This window comes from Astatotilapia calliptera, chromosome 17, assembly GCF_964374335.1.
Source record: "Astatotilapia calliptera chromosome 17, fAstCal68.1, whole genome shotgun sequence".
In the NCBI taxonomy this organism is placed as follows: Eukaryota; Metazoa; Chordata; class Actinopteri; order Cichliformes; family Cichlidae; genus Astatotilapia; species Astatotilapia calliptera.
The window spans coordinates 12,054,665-12,067,516 of record NC_137438.1 but is presented as its reverse complement, the minus strand read 5'-3'; the positions used below and the strand labels follow the sequence as shown (position 1 = coordinate 12,067,516).

At 35.9% G+C, this 12,852-nt stretch overlaps 1 long non-coding RNA gene across 1 annotated transcript; it reads left to right on the top strand.

The window, feature by feature from the left end:
• Nucleotides 1-11,351: 11,351 nt before the first annotated feature.
• LOC145421474 (uncharacterized) lies at nt 11,352-12,335 on the top strand. The gene is made up of 2 exons (XR_013902843.1): nt 11,352-11,491; nt 12,081-12,335. It is a non-coding gene; the product is annotated as an uncharacterized LOC145421474 (long non-coding RNA).
• The last annotated feature ends 517 nt before the right edge of the window (nt 12,336-12,852 follow it).

Here is a 12,852-nt window from a genome sequence, read left to right as displayed (position 1 = left end):
ATATTATTACACTTTCAACACCGCACTTTTCATGTGTGTATGGTCTAATCTAGACTGGGGAACCTTGGCTTAATGTTTTGAGTTGATGACCACATTCGTGTCATTCACTTCAACAGATTGCCATTGTAAGGTAAGTGTGGCCAGATAATGAAAAGTTACCCTGCGTTTGCTGTGTAGTACAGGCCTCTAAATTCATGTTTTCCACATTTAAAAACTATATGAGACAGAAAGGCCCAACCTACCAAACAGCTGAAGTCTGATATCAAGCAAAGAACTGAAAATATTTAATTTTCAAAACACAAAGTGCAAGAAGGGGTGAATCACAAAGGTAAACATGGCCTTGGCTCCATCTTTATTTTCATTGTATTGTTAGTAACAAATTAAAAATATATTTAGAAGTTATATTTCTCAGTTTCAATATTTGATATGTTGGCTTTTAAAAAGCATTTTCAAATAAATATTGCGTTGAGTTGGACTGTAAACCAGTCCAACCAAGCTTTTTATGTGAAAAGTGAAAGTGGATTTGAAAGTCTAATCTAGACTTCAAATAGATATGGCTTGTCCTACTTCTAAAATAATCACAATGTATCCCCCTATAGGGCTCATTGAGTGGTAGAGGGCAAGGTGAATAACTTGATGTCAAGGTGTTAAGTTACATAGGGTTGTGGTAAAAAAATATTTTAGGTATTTCTAAGAATAGGTTGACCCTTTAAACTTAAGAACTAAACCTTTGTGGCAATGCCTGGGCCTAAACAAGATTAAGATACCTACTGCATTTTCCATAATTTGGATAAATTTGGCCTATTATTAGTCACATCAGGTTGGTTTCCAACCCATTAACTTAACCCACGGTTTCCCCTGCACATTCACAATGAATGAGATGGTGCTAGCAGCCTCTAATGCATCAAAATTGGTTATAAGCATACTATATTTGCTTAATAAAATTTAACAAATAAATCAAAGATCGTGGCTTTGGAAAACCATCTCTGGCCTAAGTCATCATCTGTGACAACCCCAACTCAAATCCTTAAATGTAGGCAGTCAAAATGCGTCATTTTTGGTTTTCATTAAATAAAAGGTCACACATAAAACATTCACAACTGTTCCTTTCTCCAAATTTTCGAGCTAGGTTTACAAGCTACAGTATGATGACTTAGATTTCAGAATTAAAGTCAAACAATTGGTACTTGTTCCCAACTCCAACTGTATTTATTCTGCCAGAAATATGCATCTCTCTTAAAGTTCTTTGTTCCAATTGAGAAGGAAAACCCAAAGGTGCATCTACCATAGCAAGAATAGCAACAATGATCAACCATGTATCAGACTGAGACTGGAAATGTGAAAGAAACATACCTGCATTAGCTTTGGAAGTCAGGTGAGCAGAAAATGGGAAGTACCCTTCACAAGAGCTAGAGAGAGTTCAGATGACTTCTACCGAATATTATAATCCAAAAACTTTTGATAACTTGCCACTGAATCTCAAGCAAGGTAGGCAAGTCGGAGCTGAGTAAAGCAGACAGTGGATATTCATTCTGATTGGTGTGCCTGAAAGACTCAAATCCCCTATTACAGTGTTCAGTACTTGTCTCGTAGAGGACCATCCATCAGCCTTGTATAGATGTAAATGCAATTACCCAAATAACATTGTGTTATTGAGTACTAAGTGATCTCTGAAGCTGTAGGCAAAATAAAATGAAGCTGCCATGTATAGTCTACTGTGTGAATGACTGTTTAATGATGACCTGGAGGTGACATACATGTAAAAATATTCTGACACTGTGACATTGAAAACTACACTCAACATACCTTACTAACCCATTTATGTATCTCTGTAATTCACCTCTCAGGTATAGCTGATTATAAGCCACGAAATAGGCATAAGCCCATTCACAGCAAGATCTTTATGTGATGTTCAGATGTCTGGAAAAATTCAATTTCAAACTTTCATTTCAAAAACTAGGAAAAAAAAATCTTAATCCTTCTTGCTAGACAAAACATTGCACTGCTTTCGTGTGTCGGTTTTCAATCCCACTGACTCCTTGATTCAGTCTATTATATACAGCATTACAGTGAATGTATTATTCGTGCACTCGTTTGCATTACATTCAATGATACTGTGAAAATCTTTAAGTTGAATTTATTGTAAAATTAACCATCCTAACAACAAGGCTGACAACAAATTAGCTTTTAGGTCCATGACTTTCTTTGGGTCCTTGGTTAAGTTCATGTCACTCAGTGTGTTGACCCAGACATGACGTAAAAGTCACAAGACATGCACAAAAACATTTTTTAGACACTCCAGGAAAGCAAAAACGAGCTGTGACTATTACACTGACTTACTGTTGCCACTTAACTTGTTAGCAAACAGCTGGCTTTTAAGATGATTATGGGGCACAAATATTTTTTTAGAATTAATTTTTATTTTTTAAGAACTCATTAGGGAAAGATTTTATTCCTCAAGTGCCAAATGCTGCACTCTGTCCAGAAGCTATTTGCCATATGTGTTTGTCATTGCTTAATTGCTCAGGGTTGTTTGTTATCAGCTGAGCTTTTAATAACCAAAGTTGCATGATAGACAAATAATTTGAAGTTTTCCATTATAAAGATATTAGCTACAGATTCTGTGTTGACCATGGTTCATTATTTTTAAAAAATGTTAGCTCTTTAATATTAAAAAAATGTCTTTTCAGCTCTGCATATCTAAAAGAGTAGTTCTTTATTATTCATATTTTAAAACAGTCCTTGTAATCCACGTATGCTCTACTTGGCCTCAGTATAACCCTCCTTTCTGACTGGTTGCCGCTATTAAAATGACTTTGAACAGGAGGTGGGTGAGGCTGTTGTGCTCATAATCAGAGCTTTGACTGGCTGTACATAGTACAAAGCCTGTGTTTTTGTTTTGCCAGGATTACCTGGACACATAATCGACCTACTATTTGAAACAGGGCATGTTTATGAGTGTTTAAGCTGAGCTTCTACTAGCATAGATGCTAGTACAAGCACAACAAGGGCCTATTTTTCGTTGTCCAACATGTACTGTGCTCCGAAATTTGAATGAAGAGGTTCTATATTTTGCAATTTTTGGGGGGGTCAAGATGTTCTTATTAGCCAAGTCATACTGTAGTGTTTTATTAAGAAGGTGAAAGAATATCTTTCAGGTTTTTTAAATAAATCAGTTTAAGTAACTTTATTTCGAGGATGACATTCCAGTACTCTGGTCCCTAATATATAAATATTGCATGTGCATATATTTCAAGCAGAGCTTTTTCCATTTGGCCACTGCATTATGCCTTCTTCTGAACTGCACTACAAGAGGTGCTTAAATTACAGGTCAAAAGACATTTTGTCACTAATGGAGGGCATGATTTGTGGGGGACAATGTGTTTACTTCTGCCTTGTTTATATTTACAAAAGAAAATATATTCCATGTTGATATAATTTGATGAACAACCACTTAAGGGTGTCTGTTGCTGGTGAGATATCTTTGGCACAAAGAGGCTTTGTTAACTTTTCCACACATAGAAAATTATTAATCACGTTGTCAGGAAAGTCCTTTTCTGCTGTTGCAAGCATTAGCAATCATAAATTCAAGTTGATGACTGGTGAAGTTCTAGTTTTTACTTTAGCAAGGATGTGTCAACTTGTCTTATTAGTTGATGATATAAACATTATTCTTTTTCGACAGTAAATTATTTTTATCATTACTACCATTGTAGCCATCTATCATGTTAAAGTCTGCTGTGCATATGCTAGACCAATTTTATTTCCTACCTGTTACAGTTATTTTCACCTGACGCAAGCCCTTTGTAGTGACTGAATAAGCTCTAATTATATGTTGACACAGATTCCAAGGTACCAGATGTTTTGGTGTTCAGTGTTCAGGCATGTGAGCACATTCCTGTGCCTGAAAAAAGGTAGATGTTAGTCAGCTGTCTGTCAAATTAGAAATCCCTAGAAATCCCTGATGTTGGAATTATGCTAATTTGATGCTTTTTTTTTCATTTAAAGGTGGGAGGTATGCAGTTGTCTATTATTGTCTTGGAATGTGATCTTGTAATTTATTAAATAATATTGATTTGCATAGCAAAATACTCTCAGAAGGCAGACTGTTTTGAGGGAACAGCATAGTCTCTAATCAAATTTCACTATATCTATAGTTCAGGCTTCAGTGCTTGAGGCAAGAATGATTAACTTAGTTTGTTATTCTTGTATTATAAACAAATATTGATTATTAACTGCAATATTGGTACCATTTTTACACTGCAATGCAATTAGGATTGGTTTTAAATACAGACCCAATATTTTGTGTCTTTTACTTTTAATAGTAAAAGAAGAAACTCCATATAATCTCCTTGAAAAGTAGAATTATTACATTCACCATGACTAAGGGAGTCTTCACATATGCTCATTTTAGTTTGGCTAAATTGGACTCAACCCCTTTAGTTGAATTTGCTTTTCAACCTGAGGAAGTAGACTTATGGATCCATTCTGGATCATTGTACGTTATACCACAAACAGACAATAAGGAAGAAAAACACTTAAACCAAAATGTATGAAAAATGTATGAAAACATGTTAATACAAAATATGTTCATATGTTACTGAAATGTGACAAATTCATTTATTACTTAATAGAAGTAATAATAATAGTTTTAACAAAAAGAACAGGCCTAGCTTAACAGATTCATGGCATTTCTAAACAGCAATGCACCATCTGCTGGCATATGGCTGCATGACACTATTGCACCAGCACTGGACAAAAATTAAAATGTAAAACAAACTGACTGGACGACTTGTAGGTCTAGTACCGACTAGTAACAATAGCGATGATTAGTCATCTAGTCATTCCTAGCTGTTCACTTTGAAGCTAGGGTTAGTGGTATCTGGGAAGTCCCTCCATTTTTTTTAAAGATTAAATAGTATACTATGTTTCGATTGAGAGATTTCTGAAAAATTTAAACGTACAGCTCTGCTATTACTTCCGACATAAATAAAGACAGAAAACTAAACAGTAATCACATTTGTAGGGTTAGTGAAGTTGGACTAGCGGGCATATAATGATGTGCTACGTGATCACTAGCTACACAGCTATGGTTAGCATAATATAAACACATTAGCACAGTGAAGCTTGAGGATGAACGCTAACCTTTTTCCACTCGATAAAAGTTAACGCGAGGGTTACTGGTGGTTAGGGACAAATGCAACAGCACGGCAGGATCCTGTAAACAGACCAAACTTCAGTCAGGAGAACTACTGAGATTATTCATCCACCATACGAGACGAGGTTAGTCATTAATATACTGCTGCGTGGGCTGGGCTGTTTTAAAAACTGAGCTTTAAAATGAATAGTGGTAGGTAAAACCAAGAGAGGAGAGGCCGACAGTGATCACTGACTGTTTTTAGGAGCTTGTTGAGATTAAATGAACAAGATACAAAACATTACAACATGTTAAAAACATGTTAATAAACGCAGAGTAGTTTGGACCCAAAAGCAGGGTTCATACGTCATCACTTAAAGACCGGATATCCCACCTCCAGTGAATGGTTTAATGCAGTACAGTTGTTATTATTATCACTTGTTACATCCTGTTTATGATAGTTAAATAACATTCACATAAGCAATAAAATTGTCTCTTGTAAACTGTATGTGGTGTTAAATAGACCTATACTACTGCGCTTGAATGTGGTATTTTAAGAGCCATATATCTTTTGAGGTGGTATTCATCATGAAAAGTTTGAGAACCACTGGTCTACGGTACTTTCTCCTCATGATGCTACAAGTGGGAAATTAATTCCTCGGTCCAACTTTGAACCAAGGAGAAGGTTTTTTTGACCTTATAAACTGCTTTGGACCAGAGCAACAACACTGCACTTTGCACACCTCAAAACGTAATTTTACGCCCATTCACTTTATGATGGGAATGCATTCATTTTGTTAAGAAATAGATTTTCTTTAAAATAAAATTTAAATTGCACAGTCCTGTGTGACGACAGCTTGCACCAATCCAGTGATGATCTGACCTTTTCCTTGACAACTCCAAAATGGTTAGTAATTACTATCGCTGACTTAGTGAATGAAAGATATATATCATTCTGTTACAGCTACTACAAGCTCAGTCCCTGAAGTCTACAATCCACCATCTTGAGACAATCTGGCATGTGCTTTTTACATGAAGCTGACAGCTTAGGCTGCACAGCCAGGAAAGGAGAGGCATTTTTTTTATTGCTTTTACAAAGACCTGGAAAACCAATCAGAGACCGAAAGGTGTTGTGAATTCTGATTTTAGGCAATTGGTAATGGATGAAAACCTTAAGATCATACATCCATGATGTTCTTGGATGCATTACAAAAGCCCTAATAGTGGTTATAACCTTTAGAAACTTGCGAATTTGAAGAACATTGTTTAGTTCCGCTGTATTTTGCAAAATGGGATGCCATGTAACTACAAATCAACTATTAACCCCAAAACATGTCTAAGGTTTTGAATAGACACTTTTAATAGAGTTGGAAGTTATAAAATGCTGACTTGACATTTGAAAGTTGTTTGGATTTTTTTGTGGTTGCAATGTTCTGTCTCCTACAAGTTTTTTTTATTAAATGTCACAATAGACAATTTTACTATGCAACCGACAAATAAAAAGGCATTATGTCTGATACACTCTACCTCGAAAAATAATGGTTAAAATCATTGCCAATTCATGTCAGCGTGTCAACATGTGATGCTAATTTCTTCATTAGTTGAAGGATCTAATAGCACAATCAAAAAAATGCATGACTGTACTGTGAACTACTATATTGTTTTCTTAAGTGTTAATGCGAAGCACATATTAAAATATAGATGCACACAAAAAGTGTGATTATCCAAAACAATATGTGCTGCCTTCCACCTCCAGCTTTTATTTGTTAATTTCACACTATTTACCAATAAAAAAAAAAATTTCCATCTATTCTTTCAGATAATGTCAGTTTTTTATGGAAATCACTGTTATAAATGGATGCCAAGTCACGTCTTACTAAATAGAAGCATTTGTATATACATTTCATGCCTCATAAAAACAACAGCATGATGTTCCTTGATTTAAAACCGGCCAGTGTTGTTTGTCAGGTCAAGGGCTATAACTTCTTTTCTTTTTACTTTGGAAAATGCAGAACTCGGACATAGGACTTTAATAGCCTTTCAGTGCTTTGTCTTTTGCTTCAAAATGAGTGCCATACAATAATAATAATGATAATAATGAAGCTTCATATACTGACATTGGAAAGTAAAATCACTTCTAAAGAAAAGCAGCTTCTTCCAGTGATTCATTTGAGTCACGGGGCCCTGATAGCAAAGGTCCAGTGTCATCAAGAGGTAACACAGCTAGAAAACAAACTATTGTGTAATGGTCAGATGTGATAGGTTGTCTGAAGTATAACATTAGCTTTGGATTTGCTCTGTTTGCTAACAAATCCTGAAATTAACCAATGAGTGATTAATTAAACCATAAAAATATCCATAGCAAGTAAATAGCAAGCAAAATTTATATATTTTATTTGGTCACATTGCTTGAAAAAAAGATGCTCAATTTAGGGGGAGCACAAAAACCTATTGTTTATTTTCTAGGCTGTCAGACTTAATCATAGTTGAAGGAAATTATCTGACAGCCAATCCACCCCTGAAAAAGCCATCACAAGCAATTATCAAACAGGGTTAAAAACCAGATACAAACTACAACAATTTGATCAGGAGTTTTTGCTTCATTGACTGTTTTTTATTTATTTATTTTTTAAATCAAGGTCTTTAGAGAGTCAAGGTGTACATTCAATTGTATGACCATTTCTTTTGTGCTTTCTAAATCATTCTGTTCTGTGAAAATATTTTCTATTATCCCAAGCCTGAGAGATTTTTTGGACCTCTTACTTTAAAGAGGTACTATTAAGTCTGGAATGGCTGTTACCAAAACCACCTAAAATGTTAGTTGTGGATTTAGGTGGTCTACAAATCAGAATGCAGAATTAGGCTCATTACATGCTGCATAATCTAAGTCAAGCATGTTTTGATGAAACACTGAAATTTTATTGTTTTATTACGCTTTAATGCCAGAGATCCAAAGGTATTGAGGGGTACAGATGAGGATATCCCAGATTGTTGCATCTTGTGGATGCAGTAACTCAAGAAATAAGTCACCTGAGATTTTCAAATTGATAACATAGGTGCATCTACTAAAACATTTGAATGATTTTGAATCTCAGTTACCTGAATCTCAATGTCAGAGTAAGTTTTCTGAAAATCTTGTGAATGTGATAACTTGAGAACAAGGCAATGTAGGATTTTGAAATTGACACCATAGGTGTGTCTGTTAGGAGTTTGAGGGGCGCACTGGCAGTATTGTTTACATTGTTGTGGAGGAATTTTTGAGTCATTTCTAGCGTTGCTTCAGTTCTTTCAGGTTCACAGGTATTTGTTTATGCATAGCTATCTTAAGGTCCTGCCACAGCATTTCAATCATTTTTAGGTCTGGACTTTGACCACTATTGAATACCTCAATTCTTTTATTTATTCATTTTTTTTTTAGCTATTGTGCTTTAGATTTGCTGGTATTCTTTTAATCATTGACTTATTGCACAAGGACCAAGGCATCTCATTTTTGGATGTTATGCCTTTTTCTGTAGTAAGCAGGGAGCGAGGAACACTGTCACATGCCACAGAGTGCTGCAGCTATTAGCACTGTTATCTCACAGCAGAAAGGTTCTGGGTTGAACCTTTATGTGGCTTTTCCGATGGTGCTCCCTGTATCTGTGTGAGTTTATATGGGTGCTGTGATGTTTTTCTATAGTTCAAAGACATCAGTGCATATGTAGAAATTGATAAATGTGGCTTGTAGTGAAAAGAAAATATTATCTAGGCAAAGTAGAAAGGTTTGTTTACACCTTATGACCACTGAGACCCAGGTGACTAGGGGCAGATACATTTATTGCATCCAACTCCACTAGCACCCAGCAGGATTTGTCCCTGCAGGAGATAATTGTTTGAGCCTTCAGTTTGTTGGAAATCTTGTATAAAACTGTACAGCATGAATTCCACTGGGTTAAGTGGAGGCATGACTCTGAATAGATAATGCCCTGAAAAAATGTCCATGCCCAAGAAGTCAAGTCCAAAATAACACTGCATAAAATTCCCAGTAAAAGCGTGAGGCAAGCTTATAACCACAAGGCTAAAACAATCCTAACTAAGACAGGTATAGTTCAAAGTTTATTCATGAAATGTATAGTTCAAAAACCAAGCATGCAAATTTCATGTTTGTGCTGAAATTGGACAAATACTGATTTTCAACAGTGCTTTTCTGAGACACAGTCCATGCCAACACATCCTTACATATTGTGTAAAAACATAAGAGCATTAATAATGCAATTTAATAAATTATGAATAACTGATAATAGCAGTATTGCTTGCCCTACAATTGCTTTGCAGAGTCCTTAACAAGATATACAATTAATACTGCATTCACATTGTGGTTTGTTCTTTCTAATATACTTTATTTATTTATAACCTTCATAAACTAGTGTAAAGAAGAGCATGGTCCTGGCACTGAGCCTTCTGAAAAATGTAGTCCTTCATTAGCTGCTTTTTTGATATGAAAAGTCAAAAATGCTTTTAGGAAAAGGGGTCAGTACAGAAAGCTGATAAAATGTTATTTCAAAAACCATGTGTTCAGCCACATTTAATCCACTTGCCTCCAAAACAGTTCAGTTCACATGGGTTATAGGGTGGAAGGCAGGTCAATTTCATGTTTCTGAGGCTGTTCCAGAGGGGTCTTTTGGAGCACTGTGGAAGTGCCCGGGAAAGCTATTACCACCTACTGTTTGCCACCTACCTACATTTAAGAGTAAAATCTACATGAATGTCAGAACCTGGGGTAAAAATCTGTGTTGTAACAAGGTGATAAATATTACTTATATAGGGAGTGTTTTTAACATTATAGTTCTCTGTAATATCAATTCTTAACTAGAGCAGTGAGCTTGACAAAAGTTGCGATAATCAGATTCATGCAGTCTATCTTAAGTTCCACAGATATTTGGAGGACTAGCGAGTGATATTTTGGAAAAACACTCAACTCTGATAATGGTTTTGAGAGCCCACTGTGTATCATTAGTACTGATTTGCATCAAGAGTGCTCAAACACCAGAAGAAAAACACCCCATATTATTTATTTATTTATTTTTGTTCTGGTTTTCATCATGAACACATCCATTGAGCTAAAACATTAGCCCGTTCAGGCACTTGAGCAAAGAGAAGAATAAAGAATGGATGTCTGGACTCACTCACAAATTCCACGTGCTTTGCACAAGACAGGACAAACAGAGTGCAGCACTTCACCTTTGTCAGCATTTTCTTTTGTTGTGTGTTCAACCATTGTTTTATATGTACAAAAAACAGAGAGGCTGCCTATTGCTTTCTTTTAACTGCATGCTGACAGGGCTTTTGCATGTGCATCCTCTTGGGACAGAGCTCTCCAGCTAGGTGGTGTTTTACAGACTTTGCAACTGAACAGCTCTAAACCCCAGGGGCTCTCAAGCAGACACAAATCTCTCTGACATCGTTTGTTTCCTCTTTACATACAGTATAGGATACACGCATTTGGAAACTTGACCGATATCTCATAATGCATCTTGGATTTTAAGCAGTAATTATTTTGAAAATCACAACATTATTCTGCCTGTCATACTGATTTAAATGTTCAGATTGTTGGTTTCCGTTACACAAATTAGACACTGCTTGAAAATGACATGCTGCATTTGCACAGCTTTTGGCTCCCTTGGGTTTACATTAGTTCAGTTTGTATGTCACACAGTCTTCCAATTCCTGCTGCAAATCCAGCACAAAATACTTGATCACAGTGCAGCCAGCACAGTAATATGGGAATTTGTGTCATGATTTCAGCAGGAAAGAGAGAGAGATTAATGTGGAAAAAATCATGCTGGAAGCACGGGAGAGTACACCGCTGAGTGCTCTTTATGTACTCAGTGCCATGCTTAGTTCAGTGGCGTTCTTAATGTCACCACTAGCTTCCTGAAAGAGTTTTAACATAGACGTGCACAGGACTACTGAAACAGCGTTTCGTGAAATATTGTGTTTGAAATATTTCAAGCCCACTTGTAGGTAAAATACACAGCAAATTCAAAAGTGTTAAATGTTTTGGTGTTAATAGTCTTCTTGCAAAAGTAGAGTTAATTTTACTCTAAGTAGAGTCACATTCTTTTAATGTAGCTCTGAGGTGTAAAATGATAGTAGTTAAAATCGAGTGTTAAAAATGAGTGTTTCTATGTCAAATCTGGAGGTGTTACAATGGAAACATTAACTCTTGACCTCTTAACTCTGAACTCCTACAGGGGCTATGACACCAATAGAGTAAATTCACAGACTCCGCCCCCAGCACGGCTCCAATCGAAGCTGAAGTGAAGCCGTTTCAGAACATTTTGCTCTACATATTCGAGTTGTTTGCCATGCTTGGTAAGTCATGTTTTCAAAGATTGTTTCAATTATTATTATTAGCTTTTACTTCTGTGGCTCTTTGGAGTTGAGACAAAGCTGTGTGAAAGGCATTAGCCATGTTGCTCGGTGATAGCATAATATTCTGTTTTAGCTAGCTGAAAGGTATTGTTTGCGGGCAAATACCACAGCCTTGAAAAAAAAGCTTGCATGTGAATTTTCAGTCAAACTTTTGGTCAAATACACCTAAAACAATGTCTAGAATGTGAAATGTTGGTATAATGGTGCTACTTGAAGCCTGAAAACGATCGCCCAAAAAAACCCAAAAACGAGCAAACAGCAGTAGCTGACGTCCTGACTGGATTCTACGTTAGCATAGATCCCTCCAGAGTTTTGTGCACACGGTTTAGGTAAAAATGAAAAAGGTTGAGGTTTTACATTTAGTTCAGTATTACCTGTTGCCTGTGTCCTTGTCTTTTGGGAAAATACTTTACACAAGTAATGGCTCAAAGAGGATTCCTTTTTTTTTTTTTTACTGTGCTGCAATTGTTTACTGGATTATTTGTGCCATTAATTAGTGTCAACTAATTTTTATTCAATCTCCGCACAGGATATGCTTGTGAAGATGGAATATGGGGGAGAGCAGAAGTGCGTTGAAGTTCCACAAAGGGATGAATGAAGGACATGCATATTGTATTGAAGAAATAAGTGATGAGAATGCTGTTATTTGCATTTACCAGCTCACCTATGTCAGACCTTTTAATAAACACAATTCTAATGAAAGTGAGAACATGTACACTGTTACATCTTTCAGAAAATGTTTTGAAATTGTGGTGCACAGTTCAGAATAAATGTTTTTCAAAAACCATTGCATCTTTTTAGCAAATGTTTATTTCCAAAAGAAATTTCTAGAAGTTCAGAACAGTAAAATTCCCGCTTTTTGGAATGAATTAGAAGATAACTCTTATGTAGTTAAACTAAAATACTCTTTGAGAGTTAATATATAAACTCTTAACACCAAGTGTTAAATTATCAACTCCAGACAGATTTGGTGTTTAACACTAAATCAGAGTTAACGTACCAACTCTCCAAAAAGAGTTAAATTAACACTCTCTGGTGTGGACCCATATAGACAGTGTTGAAATCAAATCCGACAGTGTTAATTTGGACATGCTGGATTTGCTGTGTACCATTCTCTCATGTTTTCTTTCAATCTCCTTATCTTGGATCGCTTTCCATATGCATGGCGTCGTATCATGCTGTTTGGCTGCCACTGTATAAACATAGCCTATGATCTGCAACACAGCTGTAATGCTTTAGAGGAAAACATGTTTTGGAAAATAGTGAATGCAAAGGTTTTATTTTACACTGAACACCAAATA